Below are 20501 nucleotides of genomic sequence, written 5' to 3'. Positions count from 1 at the left end.
GGAAAAGAATGGCTAAGATCATCCCAGTGGCTATTAGAATCTTCCATCCCCAAGCTGATATCAGTTCCCAGAACCACCCCATCATCGACCAATTTCCTTTATCCACGTGAATAGATTCGGAAATCTTATGCAGTTTGGAGATGGCTTGATAGACTGTCGGAGCGTTATCTGGTATGAAAATACAGCAACTTGATTGGATAACCTTACATACCCCACCACGGTCTGCAAGTATGACATCTAGAACCATACGGTTCTGCAACGTCATGAGGCGATCCGCTTGGAGCTCAGCTGTCAAATTACCAAGGGCACCGGCCGTTATATTACCAGTGGATTCAACTACACGAGTCAGTTGTCTCAGGTTCCTACTATTGACCATTGGTCCCCAAAACGGCAGGAAACCCATGAAGAAGTCTCCCGCTTCCTGACCGGCAGTATCCTCCTGACTAACAACGCCTCTCACAACTCTGGTCTTGTGATAATCAGAGGCAGCAGTAAATGTCGGCGGTAGCAAATTTGCAACATAACACGTGCCCGAGAAATCAGGGGGCAACCATGTATATGCTCGGTCATTACAAACGAAGTATGTACCCTTGGCAGCCAAAAACGCAGGGGAAAACTGTGATGGAAAAATGTACGTTTCAGTACAGTCACTCTTCCCTAGTTGAGCTCTTGGATTCTGACCATTGCCTTGTAAACAGAACCGACCTATGTGGGGTACGACCCAAATTGGGGATGAACTTTTACGCTGTTTTTCACCCAGACTAATGCTATACCCCGTCGCGTTCCAACCTACATAAGCTCGCAACTCATCCTTGGGAATAGATGAATATGCATCGATATCTCTGCTCATATCAGCAACTCCTTTCATCAAGGCCTTATTGTTCGTGCTAGGTCTATTGGAACGCGGTGGTCGCAGGGAATAGGTCTCAAGTGCAAAAAGAAACATAGTCTGGAATGCCCATGATGACCCATTATAGCTAAACGGCAGCACTAGATATGGGATACCCTTATTAATGGTATGTGGCATCAAACCACACACCCAGCAATTTGTTGTATTCATAACTAGTTGGTGCTGGTGCAGGAGTTGAATAAACGAATTGTTTACGAACTCAGAACGTCTAGCTTGTTCGTGTTCAGGCAGAGGGTGGAAAGAGTGTAAGAAGACAGTAGGAGGAGGTATGGGCTGTATAGTGGGTGTAAATGGCACTTGAGAAGACAATAATACATAACCTACAGAAAACATCATCATACTAAATAGTACAAACAGACATAATATTACAAAACGTTTGCTATTCATTACTTTACATACTCTGCTATTAAATTTTATTTCCTCAACGGGTCTCTCCATCTCGAAAAACTCCATCCTCTAATCGTGCTGTTCGCGGCGGATGAGTGTCTTCTGCTAAGGAGTACACCTGTCAGTCCAGGGAACGCCCTAGACTAACCAGAACCGTTGACCTAACGTCTTTGGCTTGTACCCCAAAGTCGTGGCACCGCGACCCTACAGCTGAACCCGGATGGTGGTTCGGGAAAAAAAAACAAAAATCAAAAAGCTCTTCAGATGGGAGAGCTGCAGTGTCAAAAAAAATAGCAAAGGAAAGGAATTTTTTTATTTTTTATTTGTCCATAGTTTTGGACCTCAAATTATAACAGCTTCTCCCAGGTACTGTCTGGTCCTGAAATAAAAGTTAAGGCTCTGTAGTGTCCAATCGAATTGACGGTGGCACAGCTTCCTGCAAAATGCCGTCGTTTTCTCGTTCTGAAATTGTTCCTTTTACGTGTGCATCGCTAAATGGCACGAAACGAGGCACAGTGTCAGTTTCAGAATCAGCGATACCCTCTTGGACCCACCGGTCGTACGGTAGGGGCAAAGGGACCCTCTTACAATGTACGACGTGAATCCAGTTCTTTTTCCCTTTCACTCGAACAGCTGATCTTGTCGAGAGAAGGACGAGATGGGGGCCGGTCCAACGGGGCTCATCATTTTTCGTCCTTTTGAAATTTTTGACCAGCACCCACGATCCAGGATTGATAGGATGTCCTGGAGCTTCAGATACCTGAGGTAGAGTATCGTGGACCTGTTGGTGTAAGACACGCAATTTAGCCGTTAATTCATACAGATAATCCAGCAGTACTGGATGTTCAATTTCGCTGATTTTTGTCGGTCTTGGCACAACCCATATATTGGCCGGACGGCCAAACACAATCTCATACGGACTAAGTCCCACTCGTGAATGCACAGTCATTCTTGTTGATAGGAGTGCTAAGGGCAGCGCGTCAGGCCATTTAAGACCGGAGCTCGCCTGAATCTTAGCCAACTTAAGTTTCAAAGTGCCGTTGTAGCACTCTACTAGTCCAGCTGATTGGGGGTGATTTGCAGCGTGGAATTTTTGCTTGATGCCTAGTCCCTCACATACATTCTTCATTACTCGACCCACAAATTCACTCCCATTATCACTCCATACCATTCTTGGCATTCCAAACCTAGGGAAAAATTCTTTGACAAGGGCTTTAGCTGTGGATAAGGCAGTATTGTCTTTCAGGGGATATGCTTCTATCCACCTTGAAAAAGCGCAGACAACAACAAGTACATATTTCAAATTGTTGCACCTTTCCATGTGGATGAAATCTAGCTGCAAAACCTCGAACGGATACGTTGGAGGCGCAAAATGACCAGCTGGAGTTGGGGTTCCTCTACCAGGATTGTATTTCAGACACACCATGCAATTCTTGACCACTTTCTCTGCACATTTAGGAATCCCAGCATTTTGCCATACTGGAGCTAACAACTTACAAATCCCTTTCACACTAATATGGGCCATTCCATGAGCCATTGTCACCACTGCAAGCACATACGCATTGGGTAGCAACCATCGCTGATGTTCTGACAAGTCAACCCAACAACCATTTTCATCCAATTTACCCTTACCTTCTCTCCACATACTCAATTCTTTCTCCGAAGCTTCAGCTTGGAGGGACTTCACACTTTCTATTGTATCTTCACACATTCCAACATCACCAACCCATCTTGCAGGGCCTGCAACATACATTCGATTCGTCACATCCTTTGCTGTTTCTTTCGCAACTTCGTCAGCAAATGCATTACCACGACCAACATCATCGATAACTTTCTTGTGTGCACTGCATTTCACAATCGCAACTTGTAATGGCAAGGTCAATGACTCAAGGAGATCATTCACCAACTGACCATTCTGAAATTTAGTTCCATGCGAAGTCAGGAACCCACGTTCTTTCCACAAGCGCCCAAAACTATGGGCCACGCCAAAGGCATACTGACTGTCAGTATATATGTTCACTTTCATTCCTTTCGACAACACGCATGCTCTTGTAAGTGCAATTAATTCTGCTGCTTGAGCCGAATTATGTGGTATACGCGCAGTTTCAACGACCGTGCGCAAAGTCGTGATAGCATATGCAACAGTTGTATCACCATTCGGAAGCTTGAAGCACGAACCATCCACCCATAAGGTACCATCACACTCAACCAAGGCAGTATCTTTAAGATCCACTCTCCCTTTTGTTTCTTCTTCTGTTCTGAACAGACAATCATGCTGTTCAATCCCATCTGTGTCTGCTGAAATCGGCAATAAAGTAGCTGGATTCAACGTGTTGCACCTCTTTATTTGTACATGACTCGCTAATACTGTCAACTCATAACCTGACAATCGAGCACTAGTTAAGTGCTGTGTCTTGGTCCTGTTTAACAACGTGTCCACTGCGTGTGGAACCACCACAATCAACGTATTGTTCATTACTAACCCAGCAGACTGTCGAATAGAAACAGCTGCTGCCGCTGTGGCTCTCAAACAACTTGGCAATGCCTTGGCTACCGGATCCAAAATTGACGAAAAATACGCGCACCGACGCTGTTTGTCTCCAAAAGACTGTGTCAGCACTGACAATGCACAACCTTCTTTCTCGTGGACATACAACGTAAAGGGCTTCCTGTAGTCGGGGGTACCCAACACAGGAGCTGAACATAATGCCTTACGCAATTCCGAAAAACTTTTCTGACACTCTTCAGACCATGGGACGGGATTCGGTGTATCTTTACATGTCAATGCTATTAAAGGTTTTGCCAGCAAAGAAAAACTCTGGATCCACTGCCTACAGTATGAAGTAATACCCAAGAAAGCACGCACTTCTCTCTGTGTTCTTGGCACGCTCAATTGTGCAATGGCCTGAATTCTTTCTGGGGTCAGTTTCCTTCCCTCCTTCGATAAGAGATGGCCTAAATAGGTCACTTCTTGTCGACAATATTGCAGTTTTGAGAGAGACACTTTGTGATGAAAGTTAGACAAATGACGCAACAATGACAATGTAGCTTCTTTACAAATCTCCTCAGTATCCGCGGCGATTAGTAAATCGTCAACATACTGAATAAGGGTAGCACCACTAGGTAAAACAATTGCATCAAGCTGCGCTTTTAAAGCCTGACTGTGTATTGATGGACTTTCACAGTAGCCCTGTGGAGCACGTTTAAAGCGGAAGCTTCGTCCTCCTAAACTGAAACCAAAAATATCCCTACTCTCCTCTGCAATCGGGATGCTAAAGAAAGCATTCTTTAAATCGACCACTGAGAACCAAGCAGCGGAAGCTGGAATCATAGTTAACAAGGCAGTTATATCAGGGACAACTGGAAACTGTGGCACAACTATCTTATTGACCTCTCTAAGATCGATCACAAACCTGTAAACAGGTGGCTGAGAAGGGTCAGTACGTTTTAAAACAGGCAGAACAGGACTATTGCAAACGTTGCCTCTTGTATCTTCAATGACATCCTTTTCAATCAAATCATAGATAATCGCTAACAGCGCTTTCTCACCTTCATTAGAGATCTTGTACTGGGGAATGCGTGGCAATTTAACATTGGCTTTCAAAGTGACCACGTATGGCGGTATTTCCAAGAGAAAGTGGCGTGGGTGGTGCACTGCATAAGCTAGGTGAAAGGTATTTTCGTTCAATAAGGTCTGGGTGCGCAATCAGGGTGGTGTTATCCGTCCTAACACCATCAATGAACAGCTGAGTAGTGTCTTGCAGAGATCTGCAAGTACATCCCCTGGGTAGGCACTCCAATGGGTAATCAAACTAAGTTGATTCATGCAAAAGTGAACCCAGCATGTCATTGCGCAGCGCGCATTCAACCGACACACGCAGTAATTTCCATTGCACTACCCAGTACCTTCACTTAGTCACTAAAACGTTAGCAAACACACCCGTTTAAGTTATTGTTGCACTTAGTCACATTAAGCACGTGTAAATCCAGGCGGTATACCCTCACTGACTCATCCCTCCCTCCCTTCCTCAACAGTGCTCCGTGACCAAGGGCGTCCCAGCCCGAAATGCATAGGAGATCAAGATTCATAGATCTGCTAGTATGGATTACAAATGAACACTTGATATGCCAAACAATATCGAATTGAACTAATTTGCTGAATAAAAGCATTTAAAAACACGCATCTTAAAAGGATTCACTTTTGCATGAATCAACTTAGTTTGATTACCCATTGGAGTGCCTACCCAGGGGATGTACTTGCAGATCTCTGCAAGACACTACTCAGGTATTTCCAAGAGACCCACATCATTAAGACCAGAAGCCCAAAGGACATCCGGAAGAGACGACAATTCAGCTGGCAGTTTATTCTTCCACAAATACATTGGAGAAATCACTTCCCTACCCAGTGTAAGTTGTACTCCCGAGGGGGAACAATATAATGTTGCATGTAATCTCTTTAACAAATCCAATCCTAACAGGTTTTCACCACAACCTGTCGTTAGGATAAGGGGTGCTTTCAGCTCACAAGGTCCAACAGAAAGGGGCATAGGACTAGAGATTGGGTTCCTAACCGGGGCACCAGAAAAACCTACTGAAACATTCATTTCGCCCGACAAAGGCGCGCCAGGGAGTTTTGAATGCATAATTGAACTCTTTGCAGCACCAGTATCCAACAGAAAAGGCTCTGACACGCCCGCTGTAGTCACCTTGACATACGGTCCACTCTGGTCCACTGGCACTGAAACAACTCCCTCTCTTTGTCTACGGCAATCCTAGTAATCATTACCTTCCGCATTTTCATCTTCTGCATAATAGTCATCGTTATAGTACTGAGCTGTCCTACCAGTTGTATTGGCTTGCTGATCAAACCTATTCATCGTATTTTGAGGCGGAAGAGGACGCGCGTTCTGGGGAACATTCCCACGCCCTCTACCTCTAGGAGCTTGCTGACCACCTCTACCTCTCGCGTCATAAGCATTATTCGTACGCTGCAACAATATAGGACAACTATACTTAAAATGACCTTCTTCTTTGCAATACGAACACTGATTGGGGCCTATAGGAACACGTGGTTGAGAATACCCGAACCTTTGCGAGTTACTCTGAAACTGTTGGGGTTGTTGATAGATACCCTGACCTTGCTTATAGTTATTCTGACCTCCACGTGGCGGGTAAGCCTGCTGTAAAAGAACCTTCGTCTGTAATTCTTTTGTTTTCTTGTCTGCTCTATCTTTCTCATCTTTATCCCTATTTTCGTATTACTGTGCAGTAGCCAGTATTTGTGCTGAAGAGGAAACAGCCCAAGAACTCTCAGAATCTTTCAATTTCTTACACAACTCAGGAAGCAAATTATGCACAAATTTATCAACAAATAATCGTTGACCACCTTCCGTACTCATATCTTGTCCACTATGGTCGATAAAAGTTTCTTCAAACCTGGTGAAGAAATCGGATACTGACTCATCTTTCTTCTGCTTGCATGCCGATAATTTATCCCAATTCACCCGCATCGCGGGCATTAAAGTTTTCATATAATTAATTATTCTACCAGGGAGTTCTGCTACTGCGGGCTCAGGCTTGGCACCACCAACTTGTCTAGTGTCTGCAGCAATGATATTAGCCCATGTGTCACCCAGTTGTGCAGCATGATCTGCATTACGAATCAATCCCCACAAAGGCTGCGGAACAACATTCCCGAACAACATATCTATGTCAGCTAAATTCATGACACAGGATTCTGCAGTCTGTGATAACTCCTTATAATATCCTGCAGGGTTTTTACGGGGGTCAGGCAATGTCTGCTTAAGCGCTATTACTTCAGCTCGCTTCCATGGCACGTGTACCCAAACACGCTGAAAATGTGGCTGAAGAGGTGGGTTAGCATTTAAATCACCAGGTCTCCAAACTGGAGGAACCTCACGCATCGGATATTGGCGCGCTTTTACCTTTTTCCCTACAGGGAACTCCTGCTCGAACAACGACTGATGACAACCCCCTTTCCTGAAGGACAACAATGTCGTAACTGCTCTATCAACATCGGGGCCCACAATCGTGCCTTTTTCAAAATCGAACCGTACATGACACAACTCCTGCGGGCTTGAGTCTAAACCATGATCTTCCAATTCCTCACAGAGGAATTCATACATTTTCTCAAAAACGTAGCTCTGTTTTGGTGCTTCCCATTGATGAAAAACATTTACAACAGATTCCACATCATATCATGAAGGATAAACAATCCATTTATGTGCCATGCGGTCTAATACTTCTTTCTCTCCAGAACCAGGCAGCTGACTACGCAACTGCTTACGGTGTGAACCAGGGGTCGTACTAGATAACCCGAAGAGAGGCGATATAAAACTAGTGACCGCACTAGTTATTCGTTGTCGTGTAGAAGGAGAGGTTGAGGCAAGAACAGGGGGAAAGACAGAGGGAAGAAAAACGGGTGTGCAGATACAGGTACAGGGATAGTATCGGGAAGGGCGCCGGGAGAGGCAGTTGATGTACTAGGTAGAGTCGCAGGAAGTGCAGAGGAGATAGGTAGCGAAACCGGCGGCACATGAGAGGGCTGCGCCGTAGGGATAGGAGCCGGCTGAGGAGCTGCTGGCGGCTGCGGGAAAGCTTGCGGCAAATTAACTGGAGGCTGTACATTTAAGGGTTGCGGAGGTGCTGTAGCACTCTGCGCATACGGGGGTGGCGAACTCAGCAAATGTGACATATGGGGATCTTTCTCCTTTTCTTTTGACGCATCTTATCGATCACTAGTTTACGTTGCCTGCGCAACTGCTCATTCATTTGTTCTTCTTCATTATCTTTAAACTGCAAAGCTGCTTGCATTATCGACATACCTTTCCCCTTTTCATTCTTCTTTGCTAATTTAATTTCTTTCTGTTTGGCTTCTTTTTGCCATAGGCGGAAAGAATCAAACATCGGCGGCCGGGCTTTCTTTTTAAATAATTTAACTTCTAAGTTATCTAAGATATCTGTGTCAAAACTACCATTTTGGGGCCATTGGACACCATCCTTCCTGGTGTATCGGATCCATACTTCATTATACGTAATGGGGCCCACGCCATGTTTCACATAAAGCTCATAAGTTGGAGTTCCAATTGGAGGAACCGGACACGAATCCTCTAATCGGGAGTCCCTATTACAACCCAAACAAAACAAATTTCCAAATATACTAGAACCAGGCATCCTTGCTCACTAGTCTAGTTTCCAACTTCAAAGGATTATCGAATATGATAGTCTCGTGAATACACGAGTCCTTCGGCTTTGGTACTTGCAAGTTCCAAATCAAAGCGATCCCAAAGGGATACCAAACTAAGAACCAAACTAAGGACTGGGAGACGCTCCACTTATACTTAACTGAGGTATCGATGACGTCACCAGAAGACTCGTTTAATCGTTTCGCTCTACCAAATCATCTAGTGTCCAAAACAGGGCGATAGTCAGGGCAGCAGTCCTTTGTAGCCGTCGGGACGCGGAGAACCTCGCAGTAAAGACTTTCGGACCACGTCGACATGCAGGGGTCGATGAAGTGGCGGCCTTCCTCCAGAATTTTCACACGAAGCTCCTCACGAACCTCTGGCTTGGACCGGTACCGCTGAAATCGCCCCACGTTGGGCGCCAACTGAAGTACTGGGTTTTTCAGAACCCAGCGGTGCCAGGGAACACACCCGAAGACTTCGAGTTCTTCCTGTCTCAGACCACAGAAACACAGAGTCTTCTAGGTGAAGTCAAAGATCGAATTTATTGGCTGCAGACCAATCACAGGTATCCGAGAAGTACACCACGGTGTATGTTCTCAGGAGACTGCCCACGAACCAAAAAACAGTCTTCTCTTATATACGGAATATTACGCTCTGGGCAACACCGCCCCTATTTTACAAGTGGTTATTCACATATTTTACTACAAACGAAAAAACAGAGTCATGATGATGATCTCACATTTCAGTTCGGTCAGCCCACAATTATTTACCCAGCAAGGCTCAGAACCCTCATCAGATATCAGCAGACCCCAATAAAAACGGGCACCTCCTCCTCGTAAAACAAGCCATAAAGCAGGAAACAGAGTCAGATGTGAAAGGGATTAGTCAGGGTTCGTGTGGGATGAAAGACTTTATGGTGTGTCAAGCCCTGATGCTAATCTCATTTGGCCGTAGTAAAAGGAACTGGTCGGACAGGATTGACCTCGGGCAGTGGAGTCAGTTAGCACAGGTCACAAAGAAGTCACAGAAGGTGTACGTGTCCTTTAGGCCTAGGCATGGCCTTAGTGCGCAGCCTATGTGAGGGCAACCACAAAATGGCTACCGCTCTAAAATGGAACTAGAGGATTCAATATGTAGTATCGTATTCAAGGTCGTTTCATCGATGAAACGTAATGAAAACACTCGTACATATCGCATTTGCCATTTGCGGTTCGCTGATACCAAAATCGGCATGATAGGGCCATGCCTCCAACGTGGTTCCGAAATTTACAGTACCACACCAGGGAATGAAGGCCGTCGCAGAATGGATGGAGGACAGCCGCCTCAAACTGAACACAGACAAGACGGAAATCCTCATCCTCGGATCCAACCCCTCCGCATGGGACGACTCTTGGTGGCCCACATCACTGGGGTCCCCCCCGGCCCCCACGACCACGCACGCAGCCTGGGAGTCATCCTCGACTCGAAACTCTCCATGACCAAACAAGTCAACGCAGTCTCCTCCACCTGTTTCAACATCCTCCGCATGCTCCGCAAGATCTACATATGGATCCCGACAAACACGAGGAAAACAGTCACTCAGGCCCTTGTCAGCACTCGACTACGGAAACGCCCTCTACACCGGAGCCTCGTCCAAGCTCATCAACAGACTACAGAGAATCCAGAACGCCTCTGCACGCCTGATCCTCGACGTGCCTCGCGGTGACCACATCACCCCCCACCTGAGGAACCTGCACTGGCTCCCCGTTGACAAAAGAATCTCCTTCAAGCTCCTGAGCCACGCACACAAGGCACTCCACAAAACCAGCCCAGCCTACCTCAACAGTCGACTCTCCTTCTACGTACCCAACAGGAAACTCCGCTCCGCTGACCACGTCCTGGCCACGGTCCCACGCATCCGGAGAACTACTTCCGGAGGCAGATCCTTCTCCCATCGGGCCTCCAGGACCTGGAACACCCTCCCCCCTCTACCTGCGACAAACCGAAGACCTGCTGACCTTCAGGAGACAACTCAAGACCTGGCTCTTCGACCAATAGCAGCAACACCGCCCCCCCCCCAACCCCTTGAAACCCTCCCGGGTATGTGGTGCGCTTTACAAATTATGTGATTGATTGATTGATTGATTGAAACATGTGTAGCAGTAGCACTGGAATTTTCAAACATCCTTCCAAAGGAATATTTGGATTTTCGGGATGTATTTGATTAAAAGAAAGCCACTCAGATGTCCCCTCATAGGGACTTGGAGTGTCGCATTCATTTTATTACAGGGGCCAACCTATCATGTAGTCTCATTTACGCTCAATCGGAAATTTGAGACTAAGGAGTCCATTATGATGGCGTGCGGTGGCACCACCGCGGCACCTGCGGTGGCGGAAAATGCCTTTTTCTGCACACCAGCAGCAGGCCTCACGCCTGCCATATTAGTATGGCCAAACACAGCCAATTTTCCCGTCCGCCGCTGTGCGACGTGCACCGCCATCAAAGTGTGCCCGCCACTGCGGCGGTGGGAGCCAATGGAGACTCACCGCTGTGCGGAATGACGTCCCGTCCGCTGTACAAATCAGGATGCCTCAAAAAGCCAGTCGCACCGCAGCGGAGAAACCGCCCAACTAGAGACGGCGGAAGCTCAACAGCGGAGCGTGAAACCTGACTCCCGTTCCCGACCGCAATGGATCCAGCTCTTCACCTCTTTCCGGTGCTGTACCTGATACATCACCAGCAACTCATGGACCGTCGCGGACGCCGCCGCAGGTACGCAACAACACCATCCCACACACAACCACAACACACAACTTATGGGCTGATACAGGGTCCCTGGCCATATCAGACACCCTGGTGGGGACAGGAACACATCCACAAGTGTACCCACACATGTCCTACCTGCCACCGAGTCACCCCTCTGCAGCCAGGTCACACATCACCTCAATCTCCAAGTAATGACCCAGTCACGTCACCGCAGCGGTGAAGACAAGGGAAAACATGCGCACAATGCAGAAGGCAGGGACAGCGACAGGCATGGGCAGGGCATAAAGTACACAGGGCCACACCTCCCCACTCCACACACTGCCCCTCCAACATGAATGGACATGCCATGTGCACTCCCCGTGCACCCCATGCCCAACACCAAGCTAGGTGAATCCACACCCTGCACCACACAACAAACAACTAGGGAGATAGCCACAGCAGGAGTGGCTGCAGAGGAACACACAGCACAGAAGCACAAACCCAGGGCAACCCACACACCACAACAACACCACATCCATGGTAAGAAAGCTGAGTACAAGAACCAAAGAAACACACACATACAATGAACAAACATCCTACAGGACATACAGCCTGCCAAGTCATACAGACATACCACACACTGACACACAGCCACATACACAGACCTCATGCCACCAGCAATGGAGAACAACATATAGGAAACCCAAAGTGAGGTGCACACAAATGGAAGGCCAAGGAGACAACCAACAAGCATGTGCACATCACATGCAAGACAAGGAACAGAGAACAACACCCTCACCCCAGCAAAGCACACATGGCTGGCACAGTGAGTGAACTCAAACCACAGTCACCTCAGTGCAACAACTCAGGGAGACAACAGGGCAACCCATGTATAGGCACAAGGATGAAAGGAAGGCCCTGAAGTCAAACTGTGAACAGCCACATATATGTACACAACAACTACACAGGAGTACGCCAGCAGCACAACACATAGGGCACATTGACAAACTCCATGACTGTCAAACACAACTAGGATTCTTCACACATACCCCCCTCACACCTGCAGCACACAACCCCAGTGTCAGACACACAGAAGGGTGTCAATAATGTCCAGTCAATACACAGACAAACAATCACACTCCCTGGGGGTATCCACAAACATCACACACACACACACAGGGATGCCAGAACCAATGTCTGCACAAAAACAACAGCCCAACACATCATTCAACAGAAACACACATAGAACCACAACAAGACCAGACATGACCTGTGCAGCCAAACTGTGGAAAGGCAATGGGAGCACAGACACAACAGGAGTGCACAACCTCATCAGTCAGGAACAATGCACAGACAACATACCACAAAACAGACAAGAAGTGCACCATCACAGAACAACACAGCCACATCAAACACACAACAGATGCACATGACAATCAATCACATAGCAAACACAGCAGGACATCAGGGGGTGCACACCAGGCCAGGGCAAGGCAACATACACCCACAGCACTGTATGCACAACAAGCAGTGTGTGCACACAAAACATAACAGTCTCACACAGCCATGAGTGACACACCATGAACACCCACAACAACAATCAAAACAGCACACTGACAACATCACACTCAGGAAGTCAAGCAGTACCCCAGCATACACACATACACGTAACGCAAAAACCACAGATGCACAAGTCTGGGACACAAAAGTGGAAACAACTTGACCAGAGGACTGGGCAGCACAGACAGTTGAACTGCACATGAGCAACCATGACTGCTGAACAGCACTAGACAAACACAGATAACTAATTAGGAAAATCTCATGAGTGGCACAGTGCCCCTGGCAAAAGACCTGCACCACAAATCACAGTGTCACAAATGAAGTGATGGGGAGGCACACACACAGGCAACACAAGGGGACAGCTGACATCAAAGTGGAGTGGTGTGCACTTCGTGAGTGGACATGGCAGGAGTGTACCAAACACAAATAGAGGGAGTGCTGACTCACAATGTCCAGGCATCTGAAGCACAAATAGGGGATGGTATGACACCGCACACCACATGCCACACTGGAGTCAATAAAGCACCACGTGACAGCAATGCATGCGAACATCACACCCACAATGTCAGTGTGGTTGAGCAGGTATGCACAGTGAGTACAAACAGTATCAAGACACACAGCTGTTCAATAAAACAAAACCCTGACTTGCCAGTCACACACTCTACATACACACAATTGGCAAAAGCAACAGGTAGGAGTCAGCCAGAACAGCAAGGACACAGCAACACACTGCACAGTGCACAACATACAACTCACACATGTGCACACAATCACAATGACAGGCCTGAACAATCACACAAATAGGCAATCTACTCCTGGGTGACACATGTGTGTAGTTGACATTGCATGGGCACACACACATCAACACTCATGACAAACTCACCCCCTTCACACTGATCACTTCCTGACCACCCAAGTGCACACATTGAAAGTAACCCATCTGACTAGGATGACTGCCCATCACAACATGACCATACACCTACACTGCTGGGCACACATAAAGTAAGAACACACATACATGATGACCCTGGCCTGCCTGCCTGCAAGCCTGTGGAAATAATCCCACACTGTGCTGGCAGTGCCCCCAAACCTGACATGTGTACAAGATAGCCAACATGAACAAAGAATGAAAATCACAACGGCGTACCATCTAAAAACAACATAATTCCACCCACAAGTATCACAGTCAGGAAGAACTGAGGTCCCTGTCACCCCAGTACAAAATTGAAAAAGTCAGACAAGCCATTGGCAATGTTGAAGTGGCACACAGGGCATGTGGCACAGTAAAACATATACACACAGGACAAACTTTATTTAGTAAGGACACTGACCAAACAGACAACAGGAGCAACTGTCTTTATTCATAAATAGCACAGATAGGCACCAATATTAGACAAGAGCAAGGCACAAAATGCAGAGCCTGTATATGAGAAGCTGCACAGACAGGGGGCAAACAGCAAGGCCAGTGCAAGGTGCAGATGAGGTACATGAGAAGCTGCACAGGCAAGGGGCAAACAGCAAGGCCAGTGGCCAGTCCAAGGTGCAGAGTGAGTCCATGAGAAGCTGCACAGGCAGGGGGCACACATCAGTGAACGATGAGGCCAGTGGGCAGGACAAAGTGCAGAGTGAGTCCATGAGACGCTGCACAGGGAATAGTTCAACACAGCAAGGAGCAACAAGGCCAGTGGTCAAAATCAAGTGCAGAGCTTGTCCATGAGAAGCTGCACAGGCAGGGGGCAACCAGCAAGGCCAGTGGCCAGTCCAAGGTGCAGAGTGAGTCCACGAGAAGCTGCACAGGCAGGGGGCACACAGTAATAAACGACAAGGCCAGTGGGCAGGACAAAGTGCAGAGTGAGTCCATGAGAAGCTGCACAGGCAGGGGGCAAACAGCAAGGCCAGTGGCCATTCCAAGGTGCAGAGTGAGTCCATGTGAAGCTGCACAGGCAGGGGGCACAAAGCAGTGAACGACAAGGTCAGTGGGCAGGACAAAGTGCAGAGTGAGTCCATGATAAGCTGCACAGGCATGGGTCAAACAGAAAGGCCAGTGGCCAGTCCAAGGTGCAGAGTGAGTCTATGAGAAGCTGCACAGGGAATGTGTGTGACTGTACCCTGCCATGGTCAGCAACACAGTCTGGGGTGTCATGAGGGGCAGCACAGGCACCGCTGTGGGAGAGACAGTTGTGTAAGGTTGACCAACATTCAGACTTGGCTGTCAGTCGGACTGGGAGCTGGCTGTGTGTCGGGCACAGTCGGAGCACTGGACTGGTTAGAGAGAGGCCCAACTGAGTTAGAGCTATCAGTGGCTTTGGAAGCCTGAGGGCTGCTTGGACCAGGTGGGGTAGTGGCACGTGGAGGAGGAATCATGCTGACGTGAGACACAGTGTGGGTGGAAGATTGTGGAGGGGTGCCTTTCCACTTCTTGTGATTCTAAATGGCTTGCCTGACTTTGGATCAATGGGAAGTGGTGTGGACACAACAGGCATACTCAACACCAAGGCTGCAGCAGGTGCAGACACTAGCCCTCCCTCTGGGGAAGTGCTGGATCCAGCGGTACGCTTCGCCTGGCCTTGCCTATGCCCGTCCATCCCCTGTTTACCAGGTGTTCCCCCTACAGTGCCCTCCTTTCCCTGCTTCACTGGGCTTGGAATGAGAGTTGAGGTAGTGGGTGAATCTGCCTTGGAGCCCTTCTTATGTGTAGCCTTGGCAGGCACCACCTTCTCAGTGGGCACAGCAACTGTCTGCTTGTCTTTGCAAGATGCTTTTGGGACAGGAGAGTCCTTGGCTGGGGATGGCTCTGAGGCATGTTACCCTGTGGTCTGCTTCTTCGCTTTTTGGGCCTTGGTGTCGCCTGATGGGGTTTTGTCTTTGCGCTCTGGGGTGGCTTTGCTTTTCTGTGGGGATGGTGTCTGCACCCTGGACCGCTTGGGCTGCTGCTGCTGTGTGCTACGTGTGCTGTATCGTGACCTTGAGGTCTGCGGAGCGTGGTCACTATCGTCAGACGTGGCCATTGGCATGGGGGTGGACAAAGGGACTGGAGCTGGACTACGTGATTGTGCCAGTTGAAGGGCTGCCGTCACTGCGGTGGACATGGACAGTCCGGTGCAGCCCACCCACGTCTGAATGTATGCCCTCCATGAAAGCAACCACCTATGCCAATTTTTTGTCGTGGTCTATGAATGCATTGAGGAGAGCTGTCTGGCCTATACACAGCTGTCGCAAAAGGTCCACAGACTCAGCACTGAGGCAGCAGAGGGGACAGGGGCAGGGGCAGCGGTGCCTGGGGTGAAGGACACTATTCCCCTCTTACTGGTGCGAACACGGGCAGCACCAGAGGTAGTGGCTGGGAGGGTGGGCACTGTTCGCTGTGTTGTGGAAGATGATGCAGAGTCCCGTTCCCTGTGCACGCCAACATGGATGTGTCACCGCTGGCATCAGATGAAGTAGAACTTTGCGTCTCGGGCTGTGATTCCTCCAGCAGACTTCTGTCCTACTCCAAGGCGCTGATCACATCTTTGTCACTGGGCTCCTGTGCAGCTGTTGTGCTTGTTTCTCCACCACTGGTGTCTGTCCCCTGTCCCTCCGTGACGACGGGAGATGCTGCATGAGAGAGAGTGATGTGGGGTCAGTTCAGTGTCAGCAACAGAACAAACATACGCAAGCAAAGCAACACTTAGGATGACTAAATCGACATGTCGCACGCCACCCTGTGCAATAAAATTGTGCAAACACACTTTTGTTACTCAAACAGTGTGCGTAAACAAGAAAAGCAGGCATAAGTGAGCCATGTGATGACCACACAGCACAACATCGTGCATGTGGCTCCGTTCAAACAGTAACACAAATAGCTCTGACCTGAAGCCCACCACCCAGAATGCCATTGAAAAGCCCAGTACTCAAATTCCCTTAGGAAGTACAGGTAGGACAAATGCATGACAGCTGCACTCAGCAAAGAGGCCACTTACAAGCCACTGCATCACACTGCCAACATCACATAGCCCAGTGTTGGCACAGCCTTGGTACACATGCAGCCACTCACAGCCAAAGTCACCCTTCCCAGAATACTCACCCCTACTTTGCTGCTGACGCTCATTCAATCGTGCATCCAGCTCAGGCTGTGTCACGGCTGAGATGCGGCACATTAGTGGTGTTATGCTGCGCCGTGCCAACCTGCCAGTGTGAGGGAGCAGCCTCAGTGTCATCTCCGCAATGTTCTTTGCCAGCCGTGAAATGTCGTCCCACCTCTTGTGGCAGTGGGTGCGCTGGCGGTTTGAGACACCCAGAGCCCGCACCTTGGTTGCAATGGCCCTTCACACGGCCTTACGCTGGTGTACTTTGAGCTGCAGGCATGGGAGACAAAAGGGGGAAAACATCAGTGACACACTGTTATGTAACAAAATCTCTCAGTACAGTAGCATGATACTGACTGTTAGACCTTTCAGCCCTTTGGCAGTTCCCTCCTCATTTTATTATTTTTGTCCCTTTCCCCCTTCTCATTTTTTCTGTCTACCAAACTTTTTGGGTGCTGATGTAGAGGTTCTGGGCGCCTCATCCTCACTACCTGAGGGAGAGGCGCAAGGTGCTCCACTGAGGAAAGTAGATGAGGGAGGTGAGATTCACAAAATGGTGGCTCCAACTGTCACCTCAGCACCTGGGCCATGACTGCCATGAGAGGTTCCGGAACCTTCTGGGCCCCTCTGGCAAGTCAGGCCCAAGGTGATAAATAGAGGTGGCAGGAGGGTGGCCATTTTAGGATAAAGTGGACTGCGTGGAAAACAGGAGTAAGGCGCCTGTGTGAGGAGGTGGTTGTGCCTGAAAGGGAACGGACAGGTCTAAGGGCCTGCACAGATTTCCAAACCTGGTGACATCCCCCCTAACCTTGTGACCGGCCCCTGAACGCAGTCGGAGATCTGGTGGACAGCGTTATCTTGGGGTTCACCGGTGGCCAGAATCCTTGAAAGAGGTCCAGGATCACTGTCTGTGATCGACCCCCTTCCCTCATCCCCAGCTGAAGAGACATTGTCCACCCCCAGGAAATAAGAGGGCTCTGGAATCCAATCCAGCTGCACCGGAGAATAATTGGCACCCTTAATTTGGCCCCCCCCCCTATTTCTCTCCACGAGACCCTACCTGAAACGATCACCGCCGCCACCCAGAGATCGGAGGTGGCTCACTGCTGGCGAGAGCTTGTGGAGAGGCTTCTTGGAGGAGGCGGGTGAGCGGGTGACGCCGTTGCCCGGGTGAGGAAAATCGCCTGAGGGAAGAGAGGGACGCGACAAGCTTGGAGGCCGTCATCCTCATATCACGTGAGAGGGGCCGTAGCGCCGCCCCTCTCTGCTGCCGGTAGCCGAGAAAGGCCGCGCCCCCGGAAGACACGCTGTTTCGTGAGGCAGCGGGTGCATCGGAAACCTAATCAACCCGGGGCCCGGCTGGCTGGCCGAGTCCGCCGCGAAGTGAGGCCCGCAGCTGTGGGGAGCGTCAAAGTAAGGCAGACAGCAACAGAGGAGACCCTCCCGAAGGGTAAGCTTGGGGAGTAGCGCTTCGGTGGGGGTGTCTAGCGTAGCGCCCTCCAACCCGATGACAAGATTTCCCCTTCTGGTGCTGTGAGTCCAGACACCCTGTAACGGGACCTTCCAGATCCCGTTTATGTTCTATTGCTCGTCGGAAGACCATCGTGATCACAAAGTGAGCGGGGCACAAGAAGGAGGAGGTGGGGGGAAAGAGAGCCCCCGGAGGACATCAGAGAGCACGCAGCAGTGGGCAGGTGTTGTCCTGGGATACCTTAGTGTCAGTCACTGGGGAATCCGAGTTCTAGGCAAATAGTACGTATAACCTGACTTAATTTTGCACGAGACTGACGACCGGGGGATACAGACCTCCAGCAGGGTGTTGAGGAAGAGCAGTCTCCAATTCAGTAACTGCCTGAGTTCAAGAACAATGTTAAAAATGTAATGGCTTATTTGCTAGGAAGTAAACAGAATACTTGTAGACTGTCTGGAATCAACTAATGAATTGCCAGCAGCAGTGAATGTCCAACTTAGCGCCTAAAAGGCAGAGACTGAGTAGGGTTGACATTATAAGAGTCAGGAGGTATAGCTGTGAGGGGAACCCTCTGATCGAATGATTTAGGGGGGGACTAAATTCTCTTTTGAAATTGAAGGAATTATAGAGGTGGTTTGGAGCACGCCCTGTAGAAATTTAACTAGGTCTCCTGATTCGAGGCGGGAGGAGAAGCTCAGAGGGTGTTTACGTGACTGCTTTACAAAATGTAACGTTGGAATGGTATTGTCATTTTAAATGCAAATTTAATGTCTTACTCTGTTATGTGGGACTGAGTATTCCTGTTAAAGAAGGAAAGTGGAAGAATTCTAGTAAACTTTAAAATTTAATCAGTGTAGCGTCCTTTTTGAGTGGTGTTGCGCTAGATTGCGAACTGAGTAGGATGCAAGCACGAGACACCATGTTGAGATGAATGCCTGTTAACTTGAGCCAAGCTACCCCTAGGACATAGGTCCAACACTGACTCATCCCAACTCCACAGATATGTCTTGCAGAGACAGGAATGCATCTCACAGGGTACATCTGCATGTGAGAAGCACACGTAAATGCATGCAGGTGTGAGGGGGACACAGTACCTGCACATCTCATATACAAGCAGGATGCCAGCACAGAAAGCCATGTGTAGTCTGCCCACATCTACTGTCCATTTCCCAGTAGAGCAAGACATACGTCACATATCAACATGTGTTTGGGGGGGAACCTCACTGTGTTTAAAACTGCGCAGGCCTCAACGACCTTGCCCTGTGAATAGCTCACTGTGTCATGTATGTCACATTGAGGGACATGATCTCACAAACCCACACCCTTCTCACAGGGCCGGTTGTGTGCAATCTACAGGGCTGATATGGCTCATTGATGGAGAGTCCTGCAAAAAACACATATGTAACACTCTGTACATTCAGTGCTGTGTCCATGTCAGATTGGGCGGTGACTGTGCAGGCCAGGTGGGCTCACACTAAGATGGACAACAGGGACCCACACAGCCATTCACACAAGCAATCACTGTCCTGACTCCTGCATTACCAATTGCTGCATCACTGTATGGCTGACAAGAAAAGACATGTCCCTCCAATCTTGATGTGCAGGCCGGGAAACGTGTGAAGTAGGGTACAACCCCTTCACCCTAGGAAACAGCATGTTAGGCAGTGCAAGACACAACCCCACACTCTCAGGCACATACTGCATCAGACCGACTACATGTGTGCCCCCCCCTGCACTCTAACCCCCACTGTTGAAGACTTACCATGACATTTGGGGCCCCATATAGCCTTGGGTACTGTGTGAGCACCTCGTCCACCAGGACCTCCAGCTCCTCGCTTGTGAAGGGACTGGCACGGATCTTCTCTGTTCTTGCCATCACTGTGGACATGAGACAGCAGTGGCGGCAGTGGGTGGTGAGGGGTCTCAGGCAGCAGTCCCTGGAGGCAGCAGCAGATGAGGGGTCTCAGGCAGCAGTCCCTGGAGGCAGCAGCAGGTGAGGGGTCTCAGGCAGAAGTCCCTGGAGGCAGCAGCAGATGAGGGGTCTCAGGCAGCAGTCCCTGGAGGCAGCAGCAGGTGAGGGGTCTCATGCACCAGTCCCTGGAGGCAGCAGCAGGTGAGGGGTCTCAGGCAGCAGCCCCTGGAGACAGCAGCAGGTGAGAGGTCTCAGGCAGCA

The sequence above is a fragment of the Triturus cristatus genome, chromosome 9 (genome assembly GCF_964204655.1).
Source record: "Triturus cristatus chromosome 9, aTriCri1.1, whole genome shotgun sequence".
NCBI lineage: Eukaryota > Metazoa > Chordata > Amphibia > Caudata > Salamandridae > Triturus > Triturus cristatus.
The sequence above is the reverse complement of the archived record's forward strand: the minus strand, read 5'-3'. Positions refer to the sequence as shown.